General features: G+C 39.8%; 1 long non-coding RNA gene across 1 annotated transcript in view; it reads right to left on the bottom strand.

Moving 5' to 3' along the window:
• Nucleotides 1-5,676, bottom strand: part of LOC130166598 (uncharacterized) — a 30,703-nt gene extending 25,027 nt beyond the window's left edge. The window contains exons 1-2 of the long non-coding RNA XR_008827168.1: nt 5,341-5,676; nt 2,803-2,885 (exon numbers count right to left, since the gene is read on the bottom strand). This is a non-coding gene — a long non-coding RNA (uncharacterized LOC130166598). The remainder of the gene's footprint in view (nt 1-2,802; nt 2,886-5,340) is intronic.
• Nucleotides 5,677-14,391: the final 8,715 nt, after the last annotated feature.

Here is a 14,391-nt window from a genome sequence, read left to right as displayed (position 1 = left end):
GTCCAGACTACAAAACAACCCTGGAGTTTTAAAACTAAAGCAGGACCAGCAGGGTCACCAAAAGTCTCTGTTTTAGGCATTCGAAAATCTCCGAGGTAGAGTGGAGGGCAGACGTAAACAATTCAAAGAGGTGAGTTTTAAAACTAAAACGTAGTAGTGAGGAAGTAGCATAAGGTTCAAGATCTCTTTCATCACAATCAACCTATAAGGCCACACCCACTGATGATTTATAATGTTTTGCAGAAATGTTATTTATATACTGAAATCTGTGCAGGACGCGACATGAACTGAATTTCTTGGTAAACTTGAACCGCAGTTCTCTAACTTGTTGGTCATCAACAGCAGCTGTCCTTTAGATGACACTGAATATATCTACAAGCGATGCACGCACGCAGACACACACGCACACACACACACCTGTAATGAGGTCTCTTCTGACAATGCAGAGGTCTAGGCCTCGCCCTCTGTCCTGCACTGGACTTGAATAACATTAAGTCTAAGGCAGAGATCAAAACAAAGCAACAGCTGTGACCAACAGGAGTCAGTGAACTATTTTTATCATTATACAATAAATTCTGTCTGCTCTCTTATTCTCCTCCAAAACCCAATTAAGTATTGTTATAATTGGTCATGTTAAACGAAAGTAGAGAACATTATTGAACTTACTTTGCACTTTAAAGTGATGAATATGTGAGGCTACATGCTTCTCAGCCTGCCGCTCTCTGCCTACGATTGGCTCAGGGGAACTACAGACCAATGAGTCAATCTCTTCCGCCTGCCTCAAAAGCAGACCAGCAGTCAGGTAACACGGGAGGGCAGCGTGAGTATACATGTTACTAGCTGTGGACAGTGCACACACAGATCTGCAGAGGAGATGGCACACGGTTTGGCGCAGGGACCGTGCAAAGCCCTTTTAATTCCATTTGCTGGTGTTCCAACGTCAACCTCTGAGGTGCAACATAACAGTGTTTAAGTTATTGCTTCCACAGCAACCAAACAGAGCAAATAATATAATAAGTTGAATGTACATATCTGCAATAGAGTGAGCACATTTCAGGCATATAAGCCATCTCAGTGAAACCACAGTGAGCAGCAAAATTAGACCAAGAAGTTAGAGCTGCCTAATGTCATTTAATGCAGGCGAAATCGGATTTGAATACTAACAACACAAGCCACAGGAATTCATTTTGGAAGATATATCCACAGAGTCCCCGGTCATGACTGAACTAATGAGACTCTGCAGATTTTTGCTGTTCCCACTGATTACAAACATCAGGTCCGCATCACCACAAGGATTAAGAAAAATCTGAATTGAGACACGCGTCGTATGGAAGCCTGCTACTTCTCTAAAAGAAAACAGCTGAATTATTAACTGCGTCATGCTACTGTAGATTACTTTAAAATATTTGCTCTGGCTAATTTGTATTTGCACTGATGCAGATTATTGTGCACTAACTGAATGAAAACATTTAAAGAAATGAAGTTTGGGAACAATTATTTCTATTTTACAAACTCTTTTTATAGGTTTAGACACAGCTCTCACGGCTTGAGCAAGAAAATGAGGAATGACGAGAGAGGGTTGGAAAAGATTGACAATGGGTATGGAGGGACAGTGGTGGATAAATGAAGTCGGGAGATAAAAAAAAAACAAACAATGAATGCAAGGAGGGGATAATGATAATTACGATGACAGTAATTATGAGGGTGGTTTTGCAGGAGAAAAAGAGGAAACAAAAAAATTTTACCATTTGCTCCGTGTGTGATTTTGTGCCTATAACTCTCTACACATGGATGGATCAAACGTGAGAACACGTTTAATCAACTTGCAAATTCATTACATTTTTAAGCTTAAAGCTGATAACTGACCTAACTGACCTGCTGGAGGAACATTCACAGCTGTGTAGGTAGGACCGGGAGCGACATGGCTACATCCATGAAAAATGGCCACAAAAACAAAAGTGAATTGAGTCAGGATTAAGACTGCGTTGACAACTCTTAAATTAATACATTTCTTTGTCCATCTTGAAAAGCATTAACAGAAACAGCTGTCACAGCGTACGTGCTGCCTGACAACATCATGAACACAATAGCAGATCTGGAATTTAACAAAATGCCAATTGAGTTTCATTTGTTTGGCTGCTTGGGGATACAGTCAGAAACAACATGGACTCTTAACATATCTCCCTTTACAAAGTTGTTAAAGGCAACATTTTAGTGAGCAATTAACTCAAATATCTTGGTTTTTAGCCGCTAATTGTTTGACTTTCCTTACTGGTGCTGTACAGTGGACTGCATTTTTGGGAAATTTCCCTCAAAACCTTCCTGAGATGTCGTTTTCACAAGGATGGGAGGGACGGATGATCCTCCTGCTTCAGCTGCAAACGGCATGGAAGCATGAAAACAAAAATGTCTACGGTGCCGCTGTAGAGCAAAGTCAGTCAGGTTTATCCTCTGGGAACCATGAGCGTCTGTACAAAATTCCACGGCAAATGGTTGAGATATTTCAGTCTGGACCTGAGTGGTTGACCAACCAACAGGCCACCAGCATAACTATACATCACTAAACTTACTCTTTAACATGTTGATTTGGAATTGAAAACAGGATATTCAGCATCTTCACTATGATTTGTCATCATTTTTTTATATAAGATTTTAAAACTCTGATTTTAAGGGGGAACATTTTGAGGTGCAGTGGTCCTGGAAGATGAAACATAAAATATTGGAGAAACAAACAGCGCACCTGACATCTTGGAGAAAGTAGAGACAAAACAAGAGGTAAAAAAGTAAAAAGATCGGACATACTGAGAGATGGATGCAGACTCATATCTTGGTGGGTGTGTCTCGCTTCTTCTCGGCCCTCCCTGTCTCTGGATGCTCCCGTAGAGCTGGATGAGAGGAGACAGATAGCAGGAAGGTGAAGGGGTGTGTGTGTGTGTGTGTGTGTGTGTGTGTGTGTGTGTGAGAGAGAGAGCAGTCGGCAGAGACGACAATAGCTGAATCAGGGAGAAACAGGGCCAAAACCAGGAGCTGCCCTCACCTAATGAAGCGCCATAAATACAACAGACAACTTCCCTTTCTCTCTTGCTTTCTCTTTTATCTGTGACTCTCTCTTTTTTACTCTGCCAACTGCTCTGGATAAAGCACTCATACACACACACACACACATACACACACACACACACACACAAAAACACATTTGCAAAATTATATATTCAATAGCTGCTTTTACAGTATCAGCTTTACTGGAGATAACACTGTCTCATGGAAACATGCCAGACCGGTGCCTTCAAGCTCAAACACACCGGCACACACTCCACAACACTAATGGCCTGTGACTGGCTTAATTCTCATGCAGCTGCATTTGAATACATCCTTACACAACAATGACACCTGGTGGTCAACTGAGACCCGACTGACACAAAATCAACTTCATCCACTCAGGAGAAGACAGTTTAGTTTTACACATCAAGAGATCACGTGTGAGTTTAGAGCTGCACTTGTTAACTCAGAAAAGAACAAGAACAAATGAGGTTTGACACCAAACTAAATGTTTTTATAAAATGTTATATTAGAAGACATCAAGTGGCAAGAAAAAGGTATGTGAACCCTTTGCATTCACCTCCATTTGTGTATAAATTTATCCTGAAATTAAGTCAGATCAGTTACAATTGTGAACAAACACAATCTATGTTAATTAATAAAACACAAATCATTGTTCTTGTCCATAATGAAAACATCAGGCTGGAAAAAGTATGTGGACTAATGCCTAATGGCGTTAATAAAAGCTAATTGGAGTCAGGAGTGATCAAACATGGAGTCCAGTCAACGAAAGATAAAGAATCATCGATGAGCATGAAGCTGAAAGGGCCACAGTCATATCATAGAGTTAAGATCTTCCTCCCTGTCTATAAATGGAGATGATTTAGTTCTGTGGCTGCTCTCCCTAGAAGTGGACGCCCGGCTAAGACGAACGATCAGTAACGTAACAAATATCCTCAAAGTTAACAGCTAAAGGCTTAAAGGAATCATTGGAGTCAACCATACAGAACATCCCGGAGCCTGGTGTCCTGCCATGGACACCATGGACGAGGCTGCTGCAAACCAACATGAAAACATCATCCCAAAGGTGAAGCAGGGTGGAGGGAGCATCATGATTTGGTGCTTTGTTGCCTCTGGGTCTGGACAGCTCCACATCATCGAGGGCGAAAACGAACTCCCAAGTTTATCGAGGTGTCTTACGGGATAATGTCAGGCTGGCTGTCCACCTGCAGGAGCTCAGTACAAGCTGCGTGATGCAGCACAATGACCCTATCAAGTAAATACACTACAGAAAGACTTCACACATAGAAAAATCCAACTTCTGGAGTGGCCCTGTCAAAAGCACAGACCTTAATCCAGAGATGCTGTGGAATGACCTGAGGAGAGCTGCTCACACCAGACATCCTGAGAATATGTCTGAGCTGAAGCAGCTCTCCAGGAAGAATGGTCCAAAAATTCCCCCTGAACATTGTGCAGGTCTGATCTGCTGCTAATAGAAGAGCTTGTTTAAAGTTATTGGTGCCAAAGGTGGGTTGAGCAGTTATTAAATCCAAGGGTTCACTTCATATTAGCCCAGGGACCCTGAGTTTGTCTACATTTGGGACTTTGGTGATGATCAGATCTCATTTTATGACCAATCAATGCAGAAAACTAGGTCATTCCAATATACGAGGCATCCCACCGCTCTCCGGTAAGTCTCAGATGCTGTAAGTTAACTGATGGGGTGGTTTTGAGTTTGTTTTGTATTAAGCTAGCTACCCAGGAGGTTTACCTGTATTGAGTGCACTCTATAACAACCAAAAAACTGTCGAGCCCCACTCGGGCCTATAAACTTATTGTATTTTGATTAACTGACTTTTTAAACTTGCAATTACACACAAAAAATATATAGTCCCCAAATAACACAAGTTAGACTTAAAAAGAAACAAACAAGCAGCCTAAATAAACAGTGCCCAAAATCATATTCAAACGAATAAACAAGATAACTGAGCCACATAAACCACTGTTAATTGACTTTTGAAAAAAATAGTGGCTCTTCACCTTTAAATGTCCTTAACAAACCCTATATCAATTAAATACTAATCAACGAATATACCAGCAACACTTTAACCACTCACTCACTCACGCACGCACGCACACAATAAATTGGAAGAAAAAAAAAAAAAATAAAAAACACTGTTGCAGGCCCGGGTGATGCTCGGTTGCGGTGCGGTGCGGTGCGGTGCGGTGCGGTGCGCCCCCCCCCCACACACACACACACACACACACACACAAAGAAAAGGCAAAACAGGTGAGACTCACGGTTCAGCTGGAGAAGCCCCTCCTCGGCGGACGCCCATGGAGGAAACCAGGCAACAGCAGCAGTGAAATTCTCTGTCGGTCCTTTCGCGGTCCGGCGCGCGGTCCTCTGCTGCATCCTGCCTCCCCCCTCTGACCTCTGCTTCTGAGCCCCCTGCCAATCACCAGACACCGAGCGACCACCTGTCTAAGCCAATCAAACAACGAAACAAAAAAAACACGAATTCCGTAGGTGTACTCTCGCGACACTTAACTTTTATTTTACCATCAGTAGCGGCCTTAACACTATGATATCCCACATTACATTTTATATTATTATATATCTTAGTTTACGAGTGAAATGCCTGGATTTCTCACTCAGATTAGTCTCTTAATGAAAACAAACTTTACTTTCACATTCTTTTGTTTTCAGGATTCAGAAAAAATGAATATATTTTAATACCTTTATTTTGTCACAGGGGCTACATATACTTTTTCTTGCCACTCTGTGCTGGATGCACTTCAGTTGCACTGTTGTAAATGAAAGCCAAAACTGCTGAGAAATAAATCTGTATTTAATAACAGGGTTATTTTGTGGTCTACCAGTTCTGAATCACTCCATGGTTTTATCTTATCGTGTTTACTTCTGCAGCTCCTGACTAATTAATCCCGAATGTCTTTGGATTGATTAAATGTCTTTAAATTTATTGAATGTCTTTGAATTAAAAAATATGTCTGAACATCATTTAGGATGCTGGGAGTTTTTCTTAATGGTTGCAAATGAAGGAATATGTGTTGCCCCTTGTGAAGGCATATTTCTTTGACTTTTTACAAGATCTTGCAAACCTCACTGATCAGCCAGTGAACTCATCAATACCAAGACCGAGGACTGATATTTTAGGAATCTGGGACACAGACCCTGGACTACAGCTGTATCTTTAATACATAGCCGACATAAACCCTGCACAGCAGCTTTCATAAGGACAATGACAAGGATTGGTGTGTTAAGTGTCAACCAGTCAAGCCAAGAGCTCCAAGCAGCATGAATTATTTAAAATCTGCCAAGCCATGTCTTTCAGGCTTATGAATAGGCTGTCATAAAGTGTCTTACAGAGTAGATTAAGGTACAGAAATAAAGGCAAATTCATTATATGTGCTGTATGAATATATCAACTCATTTCAACCTGCACAAACCGGAGAGTCGTCCTGATTTAACTTTCACGAAAGTCCATACTTCTGCAAAGGCAAAAAGAGAAGACTTTCTCCCCGGATGGTTTTGTAGGTTTGAGGAAAGTTTGGGTTTGTTTAGAGGCTGATGATGTTTTGTGCCAAAACTTAAAATTTTCCTTCAGAATTTAATTCATCTGAGGGTGGAAAAGCTGCTAAAGCAGTATTTCACAATAATAGGACGCCAAGTGAAAAACCCAAACTGATGAAAATTCATCTCCGGTTAGCGGCTCTCTAAGTCTGGGTCACTCAATTTAACAATAAAGCTGCTTAAATTGAGAGCTTAAGTGAATAAACGGTTGTGAAATCCTTCCTTGTTAAAGAACCAAGTGCCTGTCCTTGACTGTGTGAATGTGACTCTATCTGGCTTTTGTGCTGAGCAGCTCATTTCACCAGCCTTTATCCCCCGTCATCGACCATTCCTCCCAAATCAGCAAATTTAGCCTCACTGACTGATGCAACGCACCAGCTTAACATTAAAGGAAATAGTTCTGAGGGACTGAAAACCATAATCCCTGACGTCTTATCACAATTATCTGACATAAAACACATTTGAAAAAAGTTTTTTTTTTCAAGAACAAAGGAGAGAACTCTTACTTTGGATCGTCACTGATGCCAACACGTTTGCAGAATCACGGAAACTGGATTCTATTGATTTTCAAGGACGGATGCCCAACAAAGATCCATGAAACTTTGCATCTGTAATAAACTCAGGAATAAACAGGGTTTCAACATTTTTCTTTCGCTTGATTTTCAGGGGTAAAATATATACATGCAAAGAACCATGATAATGATATGGCTGTAATTCAAAGGGAAATGAAGTATTCCTATCTGTCATATTCCTATCTGGTGAGGTCTGGGAACATCGAAACACAGACAAATGTTTCACCATATTAACTACACTATACTTTATGTGCTTAAGTACGGAACGTAGAGGAGGTCAAAGTTCAAGCGTGACAGAACACAGAAGGAGAATTTAGTCTACAGATAGTAATGATTAACCCTGTTTGCAGTTGGAGATAGTCAGCAGCTGTCACAGATGTGTCTTCAATAATGGAGAAGTATAGGAATAATAAGGCTTTTTGGGCAGCAGGGATAAATTGTTGTTGTAGTTCTATCCCACTGGGAAAACTTGTGCTGACTTGCAGCACCACATCTGTGGAGACATCAAATGGAACATTTACAGCCAATAAAATCACCTTCCTGAAAGTGCAGTAGCTAAGCTGAGATGAATCCGATATTGATCACCTAAAATGTTTTCCAGAATGTCTTCTCAGCTTATTTTTTTAACCATGGATTAATATCTGATCTCATATCTGCAAACATATTGTCTTTTTGCCTTTTTTTTCTTACAATGAGATAATGTCTTTTTTCCCCCTCTTTCTCCATTCATTGTCTCTCTCTTCACACTCATGCTTTGAATCAATAGACTATTCCCTCTGCCTGTTTAGCTGCCAGCCTTTTTCTCTCCATCTGTCCATCAGTCTGTCTGTTCTCCCTCTCCATACAGTATACCACAGTTGGTCCCTGTAGCTCTTCAGTGGCAGATTGTCATGTTTGTCATACAAACACTTACTGCAAGCAGTTTGTAAGGAGCCTGAAATCCTTCCATTGGCTGAATTAAACCTTGATATATGGAGTCAAGTGACTAATTATCAAAGGACTGAAGCCCGCTGAAAAACACAAAGGGTGACATGGGACCTAGCTCTCTTAAGCTATGCTAGTAGGCAATCTGACATTCTACTAATTAAAAAAAATCTGATCAAAACAAAACATGTTCCTATCAGTCCACTAGGATATGGGCAATTCTTGACTAAAGTGTCCACAAACTAAAACTACATTGCTTCGTTTAAGTCATTTAGTTAAACCATAATTACAAGCAGCTGAGAAATTATTCATGTTTGTAATTCTGAGTCAGAGATTATCAGGAATTTCAATGTCTCAAATTTTGAGCTATAGGCTACACTGTTTGTTTGTATCTGTTTCACTTGGTAACAAACTGCTACAAATACATAACACAAAAAGTAGCTAATTTAGGCTGTTTACCTGGTGTGACTGAAAGGTTAGCGCTTGGCTAACTACTTTGGAATAGGTTGTTTTCTTGTTCTTCCCATTCTGCCAACATTGTGTGAATTTAGCAAACTGCTATAAATACATACCACAATAAAAAATAGGCTACATTTCTGTTGCTACAGGGCTGGAAGTGGGCTTAACCACCTTGGAGTATTGCATTAACACTATACAGCTGCAGCAACTGGATGTTTTCCCCATTTTTCACATGGCATGAAAGCATTAGCTATTTGCTAGCTAGCCTAGTAGCAAAACATGTAGATTGGTGTAATTTAGATGAAGGATTGTGTATTTGCATTTGTAAGAATACACTTATGGTTGAAAAAAAATATTAGTATCAAAAGTATAACATGCATGCAGTCACGTACTGATATTTCTGGCTGGTTAAAGATGAAGTTACTCACTCAAGTCTGCGCCTGCATGCTGAAGTACTGTAGTCCTTCATCACAAACGAATCCAAAAAGACTTTACAAAAACAGAAAAGACTTCTGATCCATGTGCAACAGAGCAGTGAAGGTCTTCATCAAAATGACGCACGGTGGACACAACATGAACATAAAGTGGCAGGTCCTTACAGCTGTGGTCTCGTATCTCAAGGCTTTCTGCTAAAGACCACAGGTGGCTTTCATTATGACGACACAAAGCACACAATGCCGATCAATACCAAGCCGAGTGGTTCTGCTGAATGTATCAAAAACAAATGTTTTCTCTCTGGGAATATAAATGCATATGGTTACATATTTGATAAACATGGTAATATGAACATTTAAGGAGGAATATCTGAATGTGAAGACACTAGCCACTGCATACCCTTCTTTAGAAAGTTGTGTTGGGTCAACACACGGAGAATAGGCTCAAAAATAATCGAAAATGAATGTAAAAAGCCTGAAAGCAGGCACTAAACAACACGTTACCACAAAGAAGAGCTAGATATAGAAGCAGAAATACAGAGAACAGGTTAAAAAAAAAAAGAAATGTTGATTTATCCTGAGTTTCTCCTGAGTGTTGCAGTCCATTGGGAATGACCACGGAAGCACAACCGAACATGAATATTGGATGAAGGAAGACGGTCTGGGATGAGACCACCCACTGAATTCTAACGGGGAAGGCTGAGCAGGAGTGACATTAGAGGTCGTGCTGTCAAATGCCGTGACAATGAAACCGTCCTAGAGAGGAAATAACGGGCTGTACTTGCCTCAAGACTAAAAGTGTAACTCCAAATGTTTGTGCAGACTGTTTTTACAACATTTAGGTAATAAAATGAGAGTCATAATCCAGTAACATGCATAGATTACGATGTAATAGAAAGGAAGGTATCCTTAGGTTTTTGAAAGGGGCATTTGAAACGTGGTTTGGGTTTGACTCTTGCTGGCATTTTGACACTTCTTTGAACCAGAGGATCTGCTTTTGGGCCACTGGATGGATCTGTGAAGGAACTACAAGCAGCAATAATCACTATACTAAGTCTGATAATGAGACATCAATATACAGTCAATCAATCAATCAATCAATCAAAGACTTGATCTTCACTCAATAGAAGGAAATCACCATTGAAGCACACTTTAGAGAGGTAATTAGCTAATTAGATGCCATCACAGCACCATTTACTTTGTATATCCGCAGAGAATTCAGGGGTTTTCTCAGTCAGTGCCCATTACAGCCTAACTTTAAGAAGCTCATTTAATGGCCACAATGTGCAGGCTCTTGGGTGCATGTAGATAAATACATAATAAGGTTTGAATGTACATCTTATCATGCTACAGAGTAATTCAGTGGTTCCCAACCTGCATAAAATAAAATATAAATTGTACTTTTTAAAAAAAAAATGTTTTAAAACAAAAATTATCTTTAACAATATTATAATTGTTGTTGTTTTCTTTTCACTGTGATAAGCCAATTACAGGAATGTTTATGTTGTTGCCAACATTGTACACTTGTTTGCTATCTTAGGATGACTGTGCACTATAACATAACATCCATGGCAAAAACTGGGGTATCGAAATGAAGAGCTGGTTAGTGACTGTTCAATCATTATCATGAAAACAAAAAGTGCTCTGAGAACAAATTATTCGGCTCTGTATTGTTTCAGGGTTGGATGTGGGCAGCCAACATGAGATCTTCAAGTGGGCCATGAGTTGGAAACGGCTGGGAACCACTGCAGTTATTAAATCGAGAGGCTGTGTGAAACATAAACTCCACATTTCAATTTGAGCTTCCATTAGTATTTTTTGTCATTAATGAACTCTGCATAAAATGCAACTGGATGTTTCACTGGACTGAAACTAAGTTTACATAAATGTATTTTGTAAATGTCATTTGGAATTTTAAATGCTACAGAATCTACTATTCTTCTACTCTGGGCTGAAAAACGTAATGCAAAGAGAAAGGATGAGTGTTCAGGCTGGGACTGAGGAGTGCCAGTTGGTTTCCAACTGACTGGATTCATTCTTGTACAAAAAGCCACCAGTTGAGCACAAAAACACAAGCTGCCTTGCTTAATTAAAGGAGCTGGCCATTCTTTTCCAGAACATGAACATGTCAAAATAAAACTGAAAAGCTCTTTTAGTCATGTGCTCGGAGCAATTTAATAGACTTCATTTTCTATTAACTTATCACAATTACTGACATTTAATGTTGAGTAAATTAGAAAACCAAATGTCTCTTCTACTGTCTGTCCTTATTCAGTCATGTGGTATGATGGGGTTTTTATTATTAACTGTAGTGTCTCTGTCTGTAATTTCAAAGTGTCTTCATTAATTAATTATTTCAGTCTCTTTATAGAATACAAGTGTTATTATATGGGATACCACCGTTTAAAAATGTACAGTATACATACTTTATAAAACTGTGAACAAATGTAGATGCAGAATTTCCTGGTTAGACTGTTGAGGAATTTCATTTTGTCCTATGGTCAATGGAACAAAGCTGATTTATGGTATTGCATGTTTTTGTTTTGAGGCATATTACTGCTTCATTAAATGTTCCTGTTAGATTTCTACTCTTATTTGATTGGATTCAAGTATAAAAGCATCAGTTCAGTCAGCTAGAGCTGAATAAAATCTTAACGCATGTAGAATGTGTACAGAGATGACATTGCGTCTAGATTCTGACCTTGTCACTCCCCACTGAAAGGCACCAAACGGGGAGTGACAAAATGATGTTGTGGATTTACTGTACGCTGCAGTGACAGGAAGTCAATCGACAGCCTAAACTGTTTTGCAGCCTTCTCTTTATTTACATCAAGGTGAGGTCTCATCTCGATGTTACTGCAATTTTCAAAAATATTCCCTGTTCTATAAATGACTTAAGGTAAATAACCTCTCTCACATATGGTCTCACTGATGGCGTTCACTGCCAAGGAGATCAGATGTGCAGATCTTACCTTTTGTGTACAGGGCTAACTGTTATGGCTGACAATATACTGTATTTAAATGGTAATTACAGAGATCATCTCATGGTCAGAATGTCTCAGCACTGCAAAAAAAAACTCTATGAATATGCAGAATGCTTTAGTTCAGAAAATCAATAAAATACTTTCTAAAAAAGTTTTATCTTCCACAATGTCATGTTCCTGCAGGAACAACACAGCTATTAAGTTCAACTGCAAGACACAGATGCTGAAGCAGATTCTGCTTCAAACAAGCGATTACTATCAACAGACACAGATGGCATTTCTTTGATGGACAGCCTCACAAGAGAGTGGCAATATCTGCAGCCACTTACGGTTTATATGATAAATCTTATTTCTGTTGCCAACTGCTGGTTCATTTGATGATGATGATGATGATGATGAGGATGACTGCATATTGCTGTGCTGTTCCATAGCACTGTTATCTGTTGTTACTGAGATGACAGTGTTTGTTCAGTATTGAAGGGGGCTCGAAGACTGTACAGTCCACCAATGAGACAGCTATTACATTACTATAAACTCTGCTCTGATTATAGTATTGGAGGATGGCATTCCACACCATAAAGAAACAAAGAACTCAAAAAGACATTACGCTATTTTAGATTGTACATGTGTATCCCGTGGCTCTGACAACTAGTTACATGCCGAAACCTGTTCTACATCAACAAAACATTGCTTTTGACTATTCTCATGGGAAATGAAACCCTAAATTCTCTTATAGAGCCTCTTGTATGTTCAGTTTCGGTCTGTAAAAACATTTAACACCCGGCTTTCTGGCACAATGAAGCCACTTGGGATGACGATGGTATTTAGTCATACTTGGTCTCCAGACTGTGCTGGATTACGCTTAAGGCTCTTTGTTTTAGGGGGGCTTTTACTAATTATGCACCACAAATTACACCAGTAAAAGGGGCTGATCAATTTACACAGGAATTCAAATTGGGTTTTGGGTTTCATACATTAAAAGGGATTTATCCTGCTACCAGAAGACTGACATCAGTTTACAGTACACAAGTAACAGTAAGGATGGCTGATATGCATCTACAAACATATTTGATCTGTCGGGTTCAACTACAGCCAAAAAGAGCTAAACCTTTTTATTATGATTCAGTCATAAAAAAAAGTTCAGGTTTGAATGTCTGTTGACAGCAAAAAGCTGACTCTTTTCTTCCTTCCATACTGAGCTGTTACTGTGGCTGGTAAGGTGACTATTTTTTACAAAACAATTACATCCCATGGAGAGATTTGTAAGAATCTCAAGTTTATCTTCTGGCAAGGAGTGAATGCTACTTCTCCACTATCCTCTCTCTGCAGGCTATGCTGTCTGCCAACTTATTGGCGTTTTCATTAATAATGGTGTGAACTTTTCTTTCTTTTTTTTTTTTGTCTCAGGGCCAGACGCCTCCAGAGGCCACCATGTTGTAGTCAGAGATAAACGTACAGTGCCTTGGCTCAAGTGTTCGGCTAAAACCATTCTACTGGGCTAGTAAATGGAGTGTGGGTGAGAATAGGTTCCTCTACACCTGAATGTGCACAGATGCACAAGCATTGTGTCTGTGTGCATTTAGTTATAGTTAAACCTTAGCATTGCTGGCTTCTCTACATCACTCAAATGTCTGTGTTTTGCCAGATTGCTGAGTACATTAAAGGAGATCAACTAGAAGCAACAGGTGAAGGGTGAATGGTACTTAACTGAGAGACAGGACACTGCTTCAATAAGCACTTTAGCACGTTAATTAGCACTTTCAATTATAATGACATGGTGTTTCATTATTCAGCAAGCTGGAAAAACTAAGAAAGTAAAGTAAAGTTTGAAATAGGAATCGGGCAGGCAATGCAGCTATCTCCAAGTGCTCTTTGTTAAACAGAAATCATGTGCAGTGTTCTTCGTTTTCACAGTGAGTTTGCCAAGCACCTAGCACAGACTGCAATAAGGCACTGTGCCAAGAAATAAGCTGTCTAAATTCAGGGGCCTCATCCAAAGAAAGGCCGCAATTGAAGGCCGATTGCGTCACAGCGTCCTGACATGTCTGTCCCATTTTGAAAAGCTTCGTTCAAATGTGGCAGAGAAATGCGTCCTTCGTTTCTTCCCAAGATTCATTGTGCGCCAGAGATCAATCACTTTTCAAAAGGGGAATATGGTGGACTCCGCAAATATCAGGACAAATAGGAAATCTTGAAGGCCAGGCCCGTCTCATTTCATGCGGCTTTCGTTGTCTGAGCGGTCTTCAGCAACCAGGCCTTAGTAGATCGGGTCCTCCAAAGGATGCGGCATTTGAAGTGGGACACAGCTACAGTCTCACATTAACTCATGATAAACTCTGACGTTTTATTATTTTTAGACTTCAGTTCAGGCCAAATCCACACAA

The sequence above is a fragment of the Seriola aureovittata genome, chromosome 3 (assembly GCF_021018895.1).
Source record: "Seriola aureovittata isolate HTS-2021-v1 ecotype China chromosome 3, ASM2101889v1, whole genome shotgun sequence".
Taxonomy (NCBI): domain Eukaryota; kingdom Metazoa; phylum Chordata; class Actinopteri; order Carangiformes; family Carangidae; genus Seriola; species Seriola aureovittata.
The sequence above is the reverse complement of the archived record's forward strand: the minus strand, read 5'-3'. Positions and strand labels throughout refer to the sequence as shown.